The sequence below is a fragment of the Toxorhynchites rutilus genome, chromosome 2 (genome assembly GCF_029784135.1).
Source record: "Toxorhynchites rutilus septentrionalis strain SRP chromosome 2, ASM2978413v1, whole genome shotgun sequence".
Classification (NCBI taxonomy): Eukaryota; Metazoa; Arthropoda; class Insecta; order Diptera; family Culicidae; genus Toxorhynchites; species Toxorhynchites rutilus.
Genome location: NC_073745.1, coordinates 259,055,196 through 259,075,452, shown reverse-complemented (window position 1 = coordinate 259,075,452; position 20,257 = coordinate 259,055,196). Strand labels below are relative to the sequence as shown.

The following is a 20,257-nucleotide window of genomic DNA, read 5'->3' as shown; positions in this document are numbered from 1 at the left end:
ATACGATCCGCGCGATGCGGGATCGATTGGCCAGACAAAACAGGTCTTTCCATTTCGGATTATACGAGTATGTACGTACACATAAGGTGGAGGAAGTGGCATAAACATTCCTTTCGAGTCAATCGATGTATTTGCGGTTTGTTATTTATTTGTTTATTTTCTGCTCAAATGACACCCACGTTCGTGTCGGGAGGGAAGTTTCGAGAGGTTGCATACTCTCCGCCGGCTTCTGTTGGAATCATAATTCGATGGAATAACTGTAGCGGAATTCAATTCTTTTGCATTTTATGTAGATTTATTGATTGAGGTAAGTAGTAAGTTGATTTTTCGTTTGCCAAACCTCCAGAATAAATGATTCGGAATATTTAATCTAACAGAAATTCATCAAACCTTCAATTTAATGACCTAATCTGTGCTTGGTAATCTGTGTCGTTTCACTGTGTACGGTTCAACTGTGAAAAGTGGAACAAAAAGGAATACCCTCACGCTAAAAAAGAAATTGCGTGTAATTCACCATATGTATATATAAGATAAACATATGCGGGATTAAAATCACGACTAATTTTTGAGAAGGGTTTATGCAAAAACGGTGTCTTAGGCAAGGTTATACATTAGAATTTTTCTGTTCTGGAAAAAGTACATACTGACAAAAAAAAATTTCTGGCGGAAAAAATTGAAAATAGATTTTCCCCAGTATCGGATGAATTCTCTTCTGTTTAAAACTCAACACCATATCTCCCATAATGAGTATAACACAAAAGTCGAGACGCGTGAACTTTGTCTGGTAACAGCATGAACGAATTTCGAAAAGCCTGCATTCAGGCACTTTCATTACTGTCAATAATTTCAGGTGATTATCACGAACGTTAAGTTGATCTTCATCGCTTGCAGTGATTTTTTTATTGAAAACGTGTCACCCATTGCGCATATAAATGGTGGTGTATGCCATTTCCGGGCAATCGTGAGTAGATTCATAAAACGTAGCAAGAGTTATTCTATACATTCCATTGCCGAAGTCGCCAGAAATAAGAATTCTGTGTGATGAATTGCCATCCTTTACCATCAATCGATTTCACTCTCAATTGGTAACGCTGAATTTTATGCTTTGATTTTCACTAACACGCAATGATCTTCATTTTCGACCTTACGAATACCATGACGAAAAGGAAGATGCAAATGAAAAATGAACTTCATGGCAAGCTGATGTTGATGTTCATTCCACTGGGGTTCATTGATAGTGTTGTTTCATATTTATCGATTCTCGCTTGAGCAGTAGGTTATCAATACAAGGAAGGCAGAAATTCGTCGAATTTGAAGGTCATGAACGTGAATATCTTCAGCACTGCATACATCGGAAGATGGGAACAGGGAAGGAAGTTTTTCTAACAACAACTATTTCATGTTTTCTTTGAAAAAATTACAACAGATCCTAATTTTGTTCAAAGACAAGATGTAGTGTACTCGACAAAGTTTTAAATCTTATTAAAACATGGACTTTTGTCCGAGGCGTCAACTTTCTATCTTTTATACTTTCTGGAATATATGACACAAAACAATATAACAAACAAACAATATAGCACAAATCAATCTCCACACAAAAGTATGAAGACTCCTGAAAAAATAATGTTTTACTCGTAAAATCTTCACGTGTAAATTCTCGCGAAAAAAAAATGCAGAATATGTTAATCGCAATAATCCTGGCACAAAAATGTTACATTTTAAACATTCATAGTAATTTTTCAAAGAAAACACGAAAAAAGTTGTTGTTGAAAAAACTCTAGCAACTCTCTTCTTCCGTTGTATGGATGACTTGCTGGTAATTTTATGAGCAATTCATACAATTTTTTTTCAGAATTTAGGAAAAAACAATTTTGAAAAAAATGTGAATTTCAATTTACGAAATAGTTTTTTACAATGAATATTTAGATTTTTTTTTTAATGAAAACATAAATTGCTTCCTACATTTCATTCTTTAACCAACATTTTGCAGGTCTTATAGTTTTTGAGTTCATATTTTTCGAAAAAAAAATTGAAAAAATCTGAAAATTTCTAAAAATTTCTCGCTCAAAAACTATAAGACCTAAAAAATGATTAGAGAATGAAATGTGTGCAATTCCAAATGAAATCGAACTAAAAATGCAGATTTTAAAAACTTTTTATTTTGACTCGAATGAATGTTTGTATTGCGTTTGGGTTGGAGGAAATATGAGTTTTCCACAGCATTTGGGATTTTCGTTTACTCAAGTGTAACTTTTGAAAATACCGTATCGATTTTAGTAAGAGAGACCTTTGATAATTTATATCTCAAAAACTATGAGTCATACCGAAAGAGTGTCCTAGAAAAAGTATATAGAGTATAGAGTAAAAAAGACGGGTGGGTAATGTCGGGGACATAACTGGAGTGACGTAGGACTATACAAAGGGGACAGCTCTTGTTAAATATATATTTCAAATATATTGTTTTATTTTCTTCTCCTACGTCAATACCTACCTATCTACCTGAAAAATGGATTAGTGTACTGTTTACTCTTTATGAACATGTTGGTGGTTCTGAAAAGAACCTTTAGTGTTGTGTTTTTGCGTTTTTTGGTTTCCCATTCGACAGTCCCCTCTGGGCTGGTTTTATTGTGGCTCTCCACTGGGCTAGAGGCGAATGAACTTCAAAGTTTAAAGCCTCTTAAAAACAAAGAAAGAAAGAAAGAAAAATACATTCATTACGATTTGTTCGCTCGTTGGATTCACATGCACTCACTCACTTATCACTCGATATCCCCATCTTGTTCGGCTAAACCTTTCTGTTTAGCGATTTGTTGCCACTCGCCACAGCTTTCACAGGTGGAAAATTTCTTCTCATCCAGCTTTGTGACATGTTGTACAGTAAATTACATTCAATGCGACGTGCCGAAGCACCACTCAGTGTCGCATTGGAGGCGATTTTAACCTGTAATTGAACATTTGCGATGACAGTGGTACAGTGTCGACTTTCAATGTGGGGTCATAATTTGGAGCTCTATGTTTACAAAAATCTCCAACTAAATATGTCGCATTACATGTCCGTCCTATTAGTTAAATGTCGAACTAATTGTAAATTACTGTACTTTCAATCTGGAAACAATTTAAGAATTTGTCAAAATTGAATTTTCAGGAAAGTCCCCAACTATTAATAAGCTCAGAACAACTGCCAAATTCACATACTCATCAGATCCTGGCAAACAAATTATGAAAAAATCAATTTGTGTTTTATTATTATTTTGGATATTATTTTAGAAAGCATTGAACTGTATTTCATAAACTCTTTTTTGAAAGGTTTTATGGCCCTGATAAGCGCCGTGTTTTATGGAATGGTTCCAATTCAGAAAACTTAGTACTCGTGGTTTTAAAAAAAACCATTTCGAACGCCCTCGATGCCGCCTTGTTCTGGATTTGCCACCAAAGCAGTTTGTATAAAGAACAAACTTTTTTCTTCTGCTACCAGCTGCCGTTTTGCGATTGCGTTTGCCACTCGCCATTCGCTGCAACTGCCTGTTGTCTTGATGTCCACCGAACCGAACGTGTTCTGTTCCGAATGTGGGTTTTCTTATCGTCGCGAGCAGCTTTAACAGCTAACTCGATCACTTCGGCGGCCGAAACTATATAACGCCGGCTAGGTGGACTGGTGCACTGGTACTAACGCGCTCGGCCTAGCTACCCTTGCGGGGAACTCCAGATCAACACGGTTCGAGTGGGATTTTGCCTTTCCCTTCACTTCTCCGTTCTCCGATCGTTACGGAAGGAAGGAAGGTCTTGTATTATAGAGACTTTAAACTTTTGTAGTTCATTCGTCTCTAGCCTTGAGAAAGGCCCTTTGAAAACTCTACTCTACTCTACTACTCTACTCCAGCGCTACCACCTCTGCTCTCTTGCCTTGAGAAAGGCATTCGATCCCTCGCCGTCCAGCTCGTCCAGCAACGATGTTGTCCAGTCGGTGTCCACACAAAGAATGGCTGAAAAAGAGGGCTGAAAGATCGTTACGGCAGCGGAGCGGGGATTTTTAAGCTGATTGGCTGGCTCGAGAATTACGCATGTGTGAGACTGCGACCAATGTTTCGTTCCTTTTTCTTTTCTTTTTCCTTTCCAATCGTGCTTCATTCTATTTCGCTGCTGCTCTGGTTGCCCGTTTTGGTCGGTACGATTTGAGGAGCACAAAATGGACCAATCAAAAATGGGCACATAGTGCATTTGGACAATGCTTGATATTTCAAAATTATTCAATTATTTATCTCAAGAAAAATGAAATGTTATTCGTTATGATAGATGCGTGGATATATTTCCTATCAATTGATGCAAAAACCTTTGCGATCTATTGAGAAATGCTCGAGTTATAAGCGTTCCAAATCTTGCATTTTTTCCTACTTGTTCAGTGCCTACATTTCCATTTCACCCCCCTATATCTTCCGGTTAGACGTAGTCCTACGTCAAAATATACACTAAAAAAAATTAGCTCTCTTTTTTTATTTACGAAAAATACTTCAATTTGCAATATCTAAAAACATATTTTTGAATATATAAAAAAAAATCATAAAATAGAAGTCAATTAGAAGATGCTGAAATTATTTTTGACGAACTTTGTGGAAGGAGGAGGAGTTACGTTGATAAACATTATCGCTACGTTTTGAATCAACCCACATGTCTTCAAACGTTTTTCAACATAACTCTTAAACACATATTTGTACCATAATGATGTGTTTGGAGAAGTTCTTGAAAATAATAAGAAAATTCATAAAATTTCATGAACATGGCGGTATAACACGACAAACATACTAAAAGATTCTATTTACTATATAAAAAACAATAAATTAGAAATATTTTTTTAAATATCTCGAGAATGGGTGCATTTAGAAGAAGATTGATAAAGAGCTTTTTTATTTTAAATCACATCAGGATTCATAATATGTGGCTAAAAATGATTGTTAACATACAAAAATTCGAATTTTCGAAAATTCATGAAAATTCAATGTTCCACAAAGTTTGTCAAAAATAATATTACCATCTTGTACCCATTTTTAAAATTTTCTACATGACTTCTGTTTTAAAATTAAATTTAAAAAAGTTTATTTTTCTCAGTGTATATTTTTTTCATGTTTAGACATCAATACGCTATAACTCTTTCTAAGACACCATTTCGGTAGACTCATAGTTTTTGAGATATAAATTATCAAAGATTTCTCTCACTAAAATCGATACGCTTTTTTCAAAAGCGACTTTTGAGTCGAACAATTCTCAAATGCTGTGGAAAACTCATATTTCCTCCAACCCAAACGGAATCTTATTTTCGGATCAAATATACTCATGTTTTGTCATTTGTCGATTTCATTTGGAATTGCTCATATAGGAAATAATCTATATTTTTTGATTTAAAAAATATTAAAAAATTTAAAAAAAAAACATTGAAAGAACTATAAGTGGGTTGTATATGTGATACAACTGTAAGGTGGATGTACGAGTAACGTTGGCTTAGTAATCAACAAGCAACAAGCATATAACTCATAGGCATTTCATCTTTCGAATAAAGTTATTATCATATCACTTCATATAGCCGGAAAAGAATTACTAACGCTCAAAGGAGGAATCGATTCCCATGGAATACCCAGCGCAAATAATACCCCCTCCCCAATCCCCGACAATTGGAATCATCGGTCGATAGCGGCATTCGTGAGCCTTCGATAATTGAACTTCTGTTTTCACTAAACAATACGGTTCCGTTCAGTCCGGCTGCAGAAAAGAAATGTAATTGTGAGAGATGGGCATTATTCAACTAAATGGATTTCCAAGCAAACGTGTTGGATTACAGAAGATCTAAGCTTTTCAGTTCATTCGCTTCTAAATTGGATTTCCGAGCGGGCGCCAGCTTAAATACGGATTCCAATATCCTGTTTTCAAAGCTATTTTCAAATATTGAAACAATTTTTCGGGTCAATAAGTAGCAATCATATACCTCTTGGACATTTTATCTTTTGTTTGAAATGATTATCATACCATTTCGTTAATCCGGAGCAGAATTATCAATGCTTAAAGAAGGAATAGATTCCTCCTCGGAATTACTTAGCAAAAAATAATTACCCCCCTTCCCAACAATTGGAAACGACGATCAATTGCGACTTTCGTAAACAAATAATTATATGATGCTACTTATATCAATGTGATTTCTTCGATTTGGTGAAATATCCACTGCACTATACCAAACATTTCGTACTCTTCACTATCAAATCCATAGTCAATGGCACCCATCAGTATCGAATTATCATCGATACCTCGATTTTCGCTAAATGCTCCATTCAGTTCGGTTGCAGAAACGAAATGGAATTGGGAGAGGAATGCATAATGCATAGACGTGTGAACGTGACCTCTCCTCGTCACACATCGTAATAACAATTAAATGGATTTTCGAGCAGGCGCCAGCTTATGTACGGATTTGTGGCCAGTTTCCAACGCTATTTTTAAGTTATTGAAACAAGTTTTCGGGTCAATGATTAACAATCATATAACTCATGAACATTTTGTCTTTATAAAACCACTCCGTTCAGCCGGCAAAGAGGTATTATCGTTCCAAATCTTGCACTCCAAGCGTCACTCTCTCGCTTTCGAAATTTTGAACTTACATCCCGGTACAGCAATGACGTAGTCCTACGTCAAAAATATTTCGAAAATTAAAATTCATTTTTCCCGAAAAATGTCGAATACACTCTATCGCTATCTTGACCCTAAACAAAGAAGGATTAGTTGTAATTTTTTCATAGAAAACATTGAAAAGCTGTTGTTAGAAAACCTTTTTCTTGGTAAAAATGCCCATCTTTCGGTGTTTGAATGATTTGAGGAATTTTCAAAAAATACGTTTTTGAAAAAAAACAAATTCCATTTTCAAAATGATTATTTTTCAATGTAATTCTAAGAAAATGTTTGATATTTTTTTCATGAAAATTTGAGCAATTACTTACACTTCATTGTTTGTCGAGAATTTTGTAGGTATTCTATTTCAGAAAAAAATAATTTTTCATTTGCCCAGGATCAAATGATAAACCAGTTGTTGGAGACAATATGGGCTTTATTGTGTCAAAAATTTATATTTAGAAAAAAATTAGATATTCAATTTCAAATTTTTATCTTCAATGGTTTTCGATGGAAAATCATTTTCAGTATACTTTTTCCAGAACAAAAAAAAATATATATAATCTATAATTTTGCCTGAGACACACTTTCGATCAAATAACTCGTTTTGGAGTTATAGTTTATTTTCTGAAATAATATCATTTTTGCACAAGCCCTTTTTAAAAAATTAGTCGTGATCGTAATTAAAAAAAATACTAGTACCGTAAAATGGCATCGTGCCTTGCGCCGAACAAGTTGACACAGTTTCAGCAAACAAAAATATTGATTTGAAATAGTTTCGTGTTGATCGGTGGAATGCCTCAACTTGCATTCTACTGCGAACAAGTCCGACGAGGCCGCTGTGCGAAAATTAATGGTGGAAGTGAAGCGGAAGGCACGATCGTTTGGATATGACAGAGTGAAAGATCAACTGAATATTGTTTTTGTATAATATTGATACTACAAGAAAATAAGGAAATTTAATAAACAAAAAATAGAATTAACCAAACTATGCACATCTTCTTCGTCTTAACTTTGTTTGTTCCACCCTTTACACTCCAACTGGCTTGAGTTCTTTCTTAGCCTTTGCCGTTGGGATTTGAGACGAACGTCGAATTCTTAGAAAAGACGCTTTCGGTGGTCTAGCGGTCATAAGGTCAAAATTACAGTTCACGAATCTTGTGTTTATAAGTTCGACAGGCGAATACAACTTCAATTAGTTCTATAAAATGTAAACTTTTACCCGTTGTTAATTTTGCTGGGGTGCAAATAGTTGATGTAGCATCGAGATGGAAAATGAAAGGTGGGAAGATTTTTAAATCTGTGACGTCACAGATTTTGTTTATGTATGTTACTTTTCTTATAATAGTTCACTACATAGGAAAAGTGTTGTTATTAAAAGTAAAAATAAGCAGATGAAATGAACAAATTAGTTTTTTTTCTTAAATCAATGCTAGCGTTCAAAATCATAGGGGCCCAACTGAAATTATAGCAGAAACTGAAATTTCAGTATTGTTGAGGTGTTCTAAACTTTATTTCAATCTTATTTTACTTCTCGTTACATCGACCAAAAACGTAAATGAACAAAGTCAGAGTTACAAAATCGTTTTTTCCTTTGACGGAAAACATTTTACAGCGCATGAGAAAAAAGTAGCAAGTTTTTTTTCCGCGTAAAATGCACTTGAAAAATAAATTGAATAGACTCCATATGACCTAAATATGGGTTGGTGAAAAAGAAATGTCGTATATTGTCAATATGTGGCAACACTTAAACATATCTTGTGTTGTACTTATCGCATCGGGTCATACTATACGGCTATTTAAATACGACAATCTGCGCTACAAGTGTCGTTTTGACACTGTTGTGATTGTCATTTTCAGTCTCAAGTTATAGCGCGTTAAAGATGGAGTCCACCAAGCTAGAAATTCGCCATATTTAACGTTTTTACTACCTGCGAGGTAAAACTACAACGAAGGCGGCCGAAAAAATTCGTGTAGTTTATGGACCCGATACTGTAATGATTCGCACAGCACAGCGTTGGTTTGATCGATTTCGTTCTGGTGTAGTGGCTGTCGAAGATACACCCCGTACTGGTAGGCCAATCGTCGTGGAAACCGATAAAATCGTTGAAATCATGAAGGGAAATGGGGGAAATGAAGTTGCCTTCTAAATGGCAACAAGTTTGCGAACAGAACGGCGCATATTTGACTTAAATTGGATAATTTTAAGTATGTTAAATAAAGCGTCAAATTTCGATCAGAAATACGACATTTCTTTTTCCCCAACCCTATATTTGATCATTGGATCAAGGACCCGAAGACACGGTAAAGTGATATTAAGGCGTTATCACATTATCACACCCACCGTTTTCTTCAGCCCTGACGGGACCAGGGGATTATCTCATTTTTGCTTCAATGGGACATGCACTTGCAGAGCAGCACTTCGCCGAATATAAAGATGTCGAAAAACGGGTCGTCGAATGGTTTTCGTCAAAACGAACTAAACAGAGTTTTATTGGTAAGAAGTCCACAATTTGTCTGCGTTGAGATGAGCAAAATGTGTAGAATGTGTATCCGGGTTGAATTCGAAAATAAATGTTCCCTTAAAAATTATTTGGAACATTTTAACTTGCATACCGACGGAGGCGATCTGGCGTAGTGGTAACATTCCTACCTCTAACGCTAAAAGTCACGGATTCAATTCTCACTCCCGACATTATAACAAAAAAGGAAGTAAAGGTGAAGAAACCAGCCAAAAGTTTTGAAAGTCACTATAACACAGGAAAAAAATAAAATAACTTGCACACCTGTTAATTCACCGTACTTGAATATTCTAGGTTACAAATGAAATAATTCGGCTAACGGGTTTATTTTTTGATTCGATTAGTTAGTTATATATTTCCAAAGTCGAATGAGACTTTGTAGAAGAACAATACAAATAGATGTTACTTTTGTTACACAAAAAGGGTGGTAAGGTTAAAATTGGTCGACGCAAATTTGGCGTTTTTATTAGAACACCAATTTGGAAAGCCTTCATTATAAAAATGTGCACCTTCGAAACATTGGGAATAATAAAGTATCGTTATCTTCCAAGTCATCTCCACTCCTTTGTTTTTGTCAACTGATAAGTGCTTGCTGTTGGCAAATGTAGAATAATTTTCAAGGCCGTGGAAACTATGTAACGAATCGACTCCAACTTCAGAGAACATAATCCTTACATGAGGAATAACACATATTTATCTTTAAAAAAATTTAAACTATTGAAACAGTTGAAAAAATAGGTGGTAATATAGTTGCCACGATCCGCTAATCCCAAAAACACTGCCTTGTAAATTTGCTTTATTGCGCCTATGGTTATGCAAAAATTAAAACAGTGTTTCTAGTGCAGCGTAAAAAACTTGTTTCAAAAAAACGTGTTTCAAAGTAAAAAATTGAAATTTGATCAAATAGACCATTTATTTTATTTTTAAAAACTACATGATCTTACAAAGTAGATCCTAAATAGTACGTTTGCAGTGAAAAACTTTTCAACTTGTTGCATTTTCAACGAATGTAAACAGGATTTTCTGCCGGCGCCCTAAAGTCGTGGTTTTGTTACATAAAAATAACCCCCAAATTAATATCGTACATTTTTAGCAGCCAAAAAAAAAGGAGTATTACCAGATACCTTTAGAAGGATTTGGCTATGCAAAATACTGATATAATATTTTTAGTTGGTGGAAAAACAGTTGCCAGTACCCGTAAAAGGATTAATAGGCATCGCCACAAAAAATATAAAAACGAATAAGGTAACCAGGGGTGGCATTTCGCATTTCGAAACGAGTGATTTTTGTTCGTTTCAACCACTTTTACCATTATGAAATTCGAAGCGAGCTCGAAACGAGCGAAATGAATTAGGCAGTAGTAGAGTCTTGAGCGGAGTTTGACATTACGTAACATTGTGTTCGAGCATTTTTTAACTCGAAACGAGAACTAATGTTTCGATAAGAAATGGGTGATCGTCGTATGGGAAAATGCTAGTGGAACGTTGATTTTAATACTAAACCTTACATAAAAGAAAATTTCAATTGCATTTCCTTTGGTTTTGACGTCTATTTGTACAAGTTCGTGAGTTTAAATACAATACTTAAATTTCAGCACTATGGAATTACGAAGAAATACAATAAGCATCATATTTGCAGTAAATTTGTACATTTTCCGTAAGCCTTAGAATGGGTATATTAGTACCATCAATACACCGGGTATCTTGAATTTGTCGAAGAAATATTGGTTTTTTACATTAAACGATGCTGTATCCAATTCGATCAATTTTTCGCACAAGTTTCTTTTCAGAAGTGGTATCACTTCATTGAACACAGATGAAACTGTTGGTTGAGCCATAAGTGAAAAGTTTACTCCTTCATTACATTAACGACCAGAAGCCAGAAGATTCAAAACGGCTGCTAATTTCAAAGCTGCAGGAGTGGCAGTACTTCTGAAAGTTGTTTTGAAAACGGTTGTATCTAAAATATTTTTAAATGCTTCTCGACTAAATCTGATATACTGCCGAAACCTTGAAACAAAAAAATAATTATTATCATTTATATCGGAAACGTATATGAGCCCAACTCACTCATTTTCACTTAGCGAAAGAGAGTCGCTTTTATCCCCCCAACTCCCACCTCTGTGAATAAGCGTGCTCTCTTCTTTACTATCGCTGTCGTCAAAAACATTTCGCGATCTTTTCTGTTCGATCACAATTCCAATATAATATCAAATGAAATTGTTTTTCGGTATTGATATTTGCAATAGCTGTGGATTTTGCTTAGTTTACAAACCCAAAAATTTGGCGTTTCTCTTCGAGACAAATTTTGCTCGAAATCTAGTACACAGAAAATATTAATTCGAAAAAGATACATAATACTAAAATCAATTCGATTCGAGTTTGAATTATCTCGAAACGAGTCACTCGATTCGAAATGCGCAATGTCATCCTAGATAATGAAGAATAACGCCGAATTGTATGCAAACATGTTATTTGTCGCGCTTCCCTCACAGCGCAAGCAGAGAGTAAAATGCAGAAATCATACCTACTTTATTCATGGAATTGTTTATTTGTTTTACTATTTTCACTATTATGCGTTTGAAATCCTTTAATAATCGTTACACGCATCATTTTCAATTTCGCAGAGTTGACCCCAATATAGAAAATATATAAAAATGTTTTCAACGTTTTGTTTATTCGTGAAACTCATCACCAACAGGTATAAAATTGTGATGTAAAGTTGGATTGTTCAGAGAATAGCAATTCGGGTAAATTACTTGCAAATCATGAATTAACAATTAGTGATCATCCACGCTCTTGTATCCAAAATTGAGAAATCATGAAACGAATCAATGAACACTCATTTAAAACGATCCTATCACATCCTCTGATCGAAAAAGATTACCTATGAAATTAAAACTATGAATTTGCACCACAACACAACCATGCCTAATTCACTAAGGAATTAGCGAATCCGTGCAGCATCAAGCTGGCAACACAACACACAACAAGCGTTGAGCGCAACGTTGCGTCGTTAATCGGCGTTTCGAATGTTTGCACCATTCAAAACCTTCGAGACGGTCGCGCGCGCTCGATGTTGTCTCTTCGGTCATAGTGCCAAGCACTCGAGTGGAGAGGGGGAGCAAATAGCGGACGCGCGAGACGCGAAGTGCGTGGGCATCTCCTGTTTATAGCGTCACGGCCGCCGCGTCCGGATTATTCACACGTGAGTAAAAATAAGAGAAGGCGAAGCGGTGTTATGAAATCATCGGCTGAAATTAAACATCCTTTGTTACCTGTGCGTGGCGGGCAAGTGCTGACTTGCGCCGGAAACAGGGCGGATACTTGTTTTGGGGTGCTGTAAAAATGCCCGATTATAGTAATGCAATACAGAATCAACTTGTTAGTGTACCTCAATGTACACTGCAAGCTCTGTCTTATCTCAAACATGCTACTATAGATGAACTCACACCTCTTGCCTATGGTTGAGTAATTTCAAAGGGGAGCTTGTCAAACGAACGCGAGATTTCTATTAGTACCCGCGTTGTGTCAAATCTAATTACCATTCACGCGAGCTGTGCTTTCTTTTTCACCTGATTACATAGCAGCTGACTGCTTCATTTATTAGCAACATTGTGATACCGTGACATCGAGTGTCTAGAAGGGTGGTTGAGCTACTCTAAAGCTTTTGGATGAAGCTCCCATATGCCGCATACTTTACATAATAATGTGATAATATTGATGAGCAGTTAATATCAATTTGTAAATCGTCAGAGGAAGGTGACGTAAACTATATCTCATAAGCTTCCTCCACTGTTACTGATCCACCCGAGCGAAGATTCTGTTCAGCTGAAATGCCATCATTGTTTCTCGATGACCAACCCACGCCGATTCGGACACTGGCGACATCATCAGCTCAGCCTTGTGAAAGGAAAAAAAGGCACTCACAGGAGAAAAACCAATATCCAAACTGCGGAGACCTTCGCTGCTCCGCCAACACATACGGCTGAATCGGGCCAGTCATTGCACCACATCAGATCTGAGCGGTTGCTCTGCATTATGAATTCATCCGAGCTTGCCAAAGACGAGAACGAGAGACAAGACGATAGTTGTAGTAACAATAATAATAATAACCAAACAAACCAGTAACCCATAAATGAGCAACAAGATAACCGTCGAAGCGGCCTGACGCTAGAGACGAAACCCTTCAGTGATCCCTCACAGCATCAAGTGGTGCACTTGATGACCCACTCCCGGAGCAGTAGTAAGTCAATTTCATATTGCTGGCATCGTGTAGTAGTGTGCGCTGATTCCGGGAAAGGAAGATCGCCGAGCAGGCTAAATTTATGTTGATATCAAGAACGGAGCAAAATGATTGAATTCATTGATTTGTCTAGCTTCGAGCAGTCGAAGACGAAGACAACTATTCTCATTGATGAGTTTTTTTTCAGTGCGCATATAGGGAAAAACGAGGATTCCCATTCGTATTTTAAGCAAAATATTGAAAACACGGTAATTCTGTTCGGAAAGACTTTTTTTGAATGATGAATATTTCATTTTATCTAGAGGGGAACTGGGGATAAGAGGGACATACTAAGAATAATCTTGATTTTCATATTCTGAAATCTTCTGTCACTGAGAATAAATATATTGAGCCCTCTTTTTATTCTCGTATTGAACACAAACAGATAGAGAAAAAATGCACGATATAGATGCTTGTTTCATCACTAAGTTTTCACTGTCCGGAACACCCAATTAGCAGTATTACAGAAGAACTTCGATTTTCCGCAAGTGGGTCTCACCGAAATTCGCCAGTGGGTGGTAGGCACTTGCTCATTTGTTTTGATTTTGTCTTTCTAAATATCTGTGCACTGTTTTAATGATTTTTGTATTGATAAAACATATATTTTATGGTGAAATGTTTTTTTTCATGTTTGCACCTCATTTTTGGTCCTTTATTGCATTATGCGGGATTTTCGTTATCTGCGATCACCTTTCCTCAATTTCGCGGATAATCGGGGTTCTACTGTGTTTGAATAATTCACAAATTTTCACATACAAGTGAATTTACACGTTTAGTATATCACTATCATAGCTCTAATATTAATATACCCAGGAAATTATAACTACAAGTGAATAACATACACTCCGTACAACTTCTATAAGACCTGATTAGTGTCATTGTAAACTAACAATGTTTCAATTTATATTTTAGTGTGTAGGTATTGGTGACTACCATACACTGCATGATTTTCATATGTGTGTGTGTGAAAGCGCTGAGTGTAAACGAATGTTTTTGTATTGTTCAAGTGTCAAGTTTTTATAGGACCAGTCACATTATCCGTTGTTTTAGTTGTTTTGATCAATAAATGTGGGAATGCCGAAGGGAAAAGTGCTCACAGAGAGAGAAGAAAGACAAATCGATGCATTTCACCAAGGAAATGTTGGTATCAGAGAAATTGTTTATCGGATTAGACGATCGCATAGTGTAGTGCTCAATTATTTGGCGAATTCACGAGGATACGGTAAGAAGGACAGAGCTCCACGTAAATCGACGCTCTCTGAACGGGATAAGCGGGAAATAGCTAGAACAGTTTCGAATACCTCAAAATCGCATACGCAAATAAAGCAATATTTGACTATAAATGTTTCTCGGGTGACAATTCGTCGAGTTGTATAACTTATAAAATAAAAAAAATAAAATTCAATTAATATTTGTGCAACGACTGTTTCAATTCATTTATACAATCCGGGGGTTCTTTATGGTTCAATATATGCTAACTCTCAACGGTCCGGAAATATTTCAAGGCTATGAGGTATTGTATCCAGTAAGAAATTGTTTCTTACACCTAAAATTAGCTCGTTAAGGGTTGAAATGTATTGAATTCTTTTGCGTAGTGATGTCTAAAATTTTCATTTAAAGCCTGTCCACGTTGAATTACGGACACTTTTCTTTCAGTGTAGTTCATGAAATATTTCAAACGCAGTACGCAAACGCATTTTACGCGAAAGGCAGCAAAATCCAACACCGTCGGTACGCGATCTCGCCAAAAAGCTAAAACTGCCGAAGAGTACCGTGTTTAGTGGGTGCAAATTGTTTGATCAGCGCTTAACTGTGGATCGGATGGTTGGAAGCGGAACAAATCGAAAAGTATGCTCCCGACAGATGGACCGAAAGGTGATTGCCATTATTGAGAAACATCCCAACCTTCCAGTTAGAAATGTGGCTCGAAAGGTTGGAAAATCAAAATCATGTGTACAAAAAAGTGAAGCCGAGGCATGGACTGAAGGCGTACAAAGTGAAAAAGGTGTCCAATCGTGATGATAAGCAAAATTTCACTGTAAAAAGCCGTGCTTAGGTGCTCTACACCCAGTTTTTGCAAAAATATTCATGTACCATAATGGACGCAGAAACTTATGTTCTTGAAGACTTCAAACAGCTTCCGGGTCTCGCTTTTTATACTACAATGCGAAGGAATGCCGCGACCGAGTGTTTCCGGACCAAGAATCAGTCTAAATTTCCCCAAAAAGTACTTTGTTTGGCAGGCCATATGCAGTTGTGGCCGAAAATCCAAATCTTTCGTCTCTACCGGCATTATCAACAAAGATGTCTACGAGAAGGAATGTCTCCAGAAGCGGTTGCTACCATTCATAAGAAGCCACTAAAGGGTGTGTCACATCAAATTGCATCACGGAAAAAACGCTGTAGAAATTTAATTTTTAGCAATTATATCTTCAGCTTTCGCTTATAATCAGATAAGAGTGTATAGATCACGTTGGCCATGCTTCACTGTCAATTTTTCGTAAATTTGGAAAAATGTCGTCGAACGAAAAAGAGCGTCGTGAATTAATCCTGCGCACTCATTTCGAGAATCCGGAGTTGTCACATCGGGACATCGGTAAGATGCTGGGAATCATCCAATCCACGGTCAGCAAAGTACTAAAACGATACTTCGAGATACAATGGTTAGGTATTGACCGGAAGGTGAAGAACGGCAAAAATGGATGCTCCGTCAGTGAAAAAGATCACAAGCGCGTAGTTAAGCAGTTTAGACGTGATCCGAGAAGCTCGGTCCGGGATGTCGCCAATAAACTGAATTTGTCAAGTTCATTCGTCCAGCGGACCAAGCAGCGGGAGGGCCTGCGTACATACAAGGTTCAGAAGGCTCCTAACCGCGACGAAAGGCAAAACATGGTGGGGAAGACGCGAGCCCGGAAGCTGTACACCGAAATGCTGACGAAGCCACATTGCCTGGTAATGGACGACGAAACCTACGTCAAAGCGGACTTTCGTCAGCTGCCGGGCCTGTTGTTCTTCTCCGCAGAGGACAAATTCAGCGTTCCGGAGGAGATTCGCAAGCAGAAACTATCCAAGTTTGCCAAAAAGTACATGGTGTGGCAAGCGATCTGCTCTTGCGGAAAGCGGAGCGCCCCCTTCGTGATGACCGGCACGGTAAACGGGCAGGTTTACCTTAAGGAGTGCCTACAGAAGCGCTTACTACCACTATTGAAGCAGCACGAGGGCCCGACCATCTTCTGGCCGGATCTCGCTTCGTGCCACTATTCAAAGGACGTGTTGGAGTGGTACGAAGTCAACGGGGTCACTCACCTTCGTGTCAAAGGAAATGAACCCGCCCAACGCGCCGGAGCTTCGCCCAATAGAGAAATATTGGGCGATTATGAAGCAGGCCCTCCGGAAGAACCCAAAAGTTGTCAAATCGGAGGCGGACTTCAAGAGAAAATGGATTTCTGTTCAAAAAAAACTACAACCTGACGTTGTACAGAACCTTATGGACGGGGTAAAGAGGAAGGTGCGAGCATACGGGCTTGGGCTCGAAGTATGAATAAAAAGAAAATGCCAAAAGTTGTTTAATAGTTTTTATTTTACTGTCTAAAATTTTCAAAAGGATCGGTCTACTGGGCGAATTTCTACAGCGTTTTTTCCGTGATGCAATTTGATGTGACACACCCTTTACTCTCCAGCGTTGTTTTGGCCAGATTTGGCCTCTTGTCACTATGCAAAATCCATCCTGGAATGGAATAATGCACATGAGGTCAAATATGTGCCATAAACAGCAAATCCACCGAACTGTCCAGAACTTCGCCCAGTGGAAATGTGCTGGGCTCTGATGAATCGAAAACTATTCGAAACCAAGAAGAAAGCGAATGGCATTAATGATTTCAAGAGGAGATGAAAAAGACAACGTAATTAACATCGAAGTAAGCTTCCCTTGTTTTAGATATAAATCTATTTTACTGAAATAAACATTCGGTTTTGTTGTACTACGTGAATTTTTGTTTTACTGGCATATCTTAGTGTCTGAAATTTAACGTAACAGGCTTTATTCGATTATCGATTAATCTTTGGGGCATTTTTCAATATTCTATTCATTCGAATACTTGTCTTTCAATAATCGATTAATCGAGCGAATATTTATTTCTTGTAATAATCACGTATCACGCTGTCATTCTGGCCGCTTGGTCTATCGGGTTGTCGATGTTAGATGGTTGGATAAAAAAATTATATAGCCTAATTCTTAGCCTCAAAAAGAATTAACCTTGAGAAAGATTTCTTCTTTCATTAATCGCTATTACAGTGACAATTATTCGATGTAATCATATTTTGATTTTAAATAATTCGATACAAAATGACTCGATTATAATTTCAGATATTCGATTATTTGAATTAGTCGAACGATTAACCGACGTCTCAGCTTGTGCGTTTAAATTCAGCTTTCATAACTATGAGATTACAACCCAATGTTTTGCTTGCCAAAAAAGTTGTGCTCCCCAAAGTCAACGGGTGCGGTTTTGAGATATCCGAACAACTAAATTTGAATACTGATCACGATTCTAGTTTCTAACGACAAATGTGAACGAACACTATCAAAACTTTTTTGCGCGTTTTTTTTAATTTAAAAAACAAATTCAAATTCTCTACAGATATGTCGCATCATCTCTCGCATTCTTTCGGTTGAAATACTCTCTGGCGCTGCAACTACTTACCCTTGTTGGTCTGGTTGTTTGCAGAAACGCAAAAATATCCTTTTGGCAGAACGCGGATTTGTTTCCACTCGCCAAATGCACCCGGTTTGTATGTTTAATTTTTGCGGTGAAATTTTTATTCTCTCCTCTTCCTGCTTCACACTCCACCGGCAAATCTGAGAAATAATACCGCAAGAAGATTTATCCACCACTTGTTTACAAAACCGAAGAACGATGTGAACTTTTCGGAAGCCAGTCAGGCAGTTATGAGAGTACAATCGACTTCTTCGGAAAACCACAAAGCCACTCAATAATTTTCAGCGGGGCGAGATACTGATGAGTGCTGGCGTACCTTGGCGACAGATTGCGATTCCAATTAGCGTTAAGAACAAAACTGCACACAACGCCGAGCAGAGCAGCAGATGAATCGAGTCGGAAATTAAATAAAAATCACGCGGCGGGGTTCCACTGCAGAATAAGGCACCGCGAATTATGGAGCGAAATGCACATTGATCGATGAACGGACAGGGGAGAGGAAGTGTGCCGCGCGCACTAGTCAAACCGACTAAAAGCGTTTTGTGAAAACGGCGATCGACCGTCGCCGCGAGTGATTAAAATTTAACTAAAGTAGAAATTAAACTTGCACGAAACTTTGCGCCGACGACGAGGCGTAAACACTTGGATCGAGGCGTCGCGTCGACGGCGGGGGCGGCTGCGGTGGCGGAAGCCGCTACAACACGCGGAGAACGGACAAACAAGTTGATCACTAACATTGGGCTGATCATGCGCGAGTGTGGGTTGCCCCTGGGGATGATCAGCCGAATCAAGTAACACTTCGTTATAATACATGATTATTAGGCATTGTAAGTTATAATCCCTAAAAAGTAATATTATTTTTCACTGGGGACCATACATCTTTGTTCTTCATGTTTTTGTCCTCTCACCTAATTTTTGTTCCATCCAAACATCCATATTTTTTCATATGACTGAACCTCTTTCCTGAAATGTATATTCTGAAGGTAACGCACATGAACTAGGATCCAATTTATTCCAATCGGTAATAGAGGGCCATTAAATCCGCCAGGATAAAGACACCCAATAACACAAAGAATGTTGGATTTTTTGTAGTATTAAAAATCACGACTTAAGTGCGGGTTGAATTCAGCTTTTGTTCTTGATGACAAAACTGTTTGGATTGTTTTCGAGAACTCACAAGGATTTCTGAACATTGAAACGAAAAACAAATTCTTCCATGAGTGTACGGGCCGTATCTCTGGAGACCTTTTTCTTGCAATGATGTTGTTCTTCATTGATGTCTGGTAATTTTTGTAATACGCTTCTTTTGAGTTGTCTGGAAAGTTCATGCTGCTACTGCTGATTAATTGAAAGAAAAGATTAATCTTTCATGCACATGAATTAGTAGATTCACTACAGATGTCGAAATTCACCGAAATCACAGAAACGAAACATCACGAAAAACATGCATGAAACATGCAAACATGCAACAATGCATGGACTACATATTAACCCATATTACGGACCCCGATCGGATTTGACACATCGCAATCCGAACGAAATAAACTTTTGCATTCTGCATTTCAAGGTTTCAATATTTGTACAACCCGATAGGATTTGGCTCGATCAGATTGAGGGAGATAGAGACACGAATTTCGGACGTTTGTTCGAGCTCCGAAAAAGTAAAACAAAGAATATTTTTACCATCCATTATATCACTATTTGTTATATCAATAAAACAAAAATTGAACGGAAACATATATATCCATAATTAGAAGCTGATCGAGTGAGGGGGTTAAAAAAAAGTTGTGCCATGGCGTACAAGATTCCAGCACTTCTGGTTCTCTGAAACAAACAAATCGAACAGATTCTGAATCAGTAAAGATGCCACTATCGTATGAACCTCGGAAAAGTCAAAAACGTGTTTTTTGATAAAAATTTGAAAAAATAATGCTGTTTAAAACTTTTTTTTTTAAGTTTCTAGATTTTTTTAAAATAGTAAAGTTACGAAATTATGATTTTTTATAGGTTCATGCGATAGAAAGATACATACAGATTGTATTCACATAAACATAGATCGGATAAGTAGAACTTGAGATATCGTGTAAG

General features: G+C 37.3%; 1 protein-coding gene across 1 annotated transcript in view; it reads right to left on the bottom strand.

Annotated features, from left to right (window-relative positions):
- The window catches only part of LOC129769553 (adhesive plaque matrix protein), a 74,572-nt gene extending 55,827 nt beyond the window's left edge, over window positions 1-18,745 (bottom strand). The window contains exons 1-2 of the mRNA XM_055771897.1: window positions 18,486-18,745; window positions 18,155-18,309 (exon numbers count right to left, since the gene is read on the bottom strand). The gene's annotated coding sequence lies outside the window, so the exon portion shown is untranslated. The remainder of the gene's footprint in view (window positions 1-18,154; window positions 18,310-18,485) is intronic.
- Window positions 18,746-20,257: the final 1,512 nt, after the last annotated feature.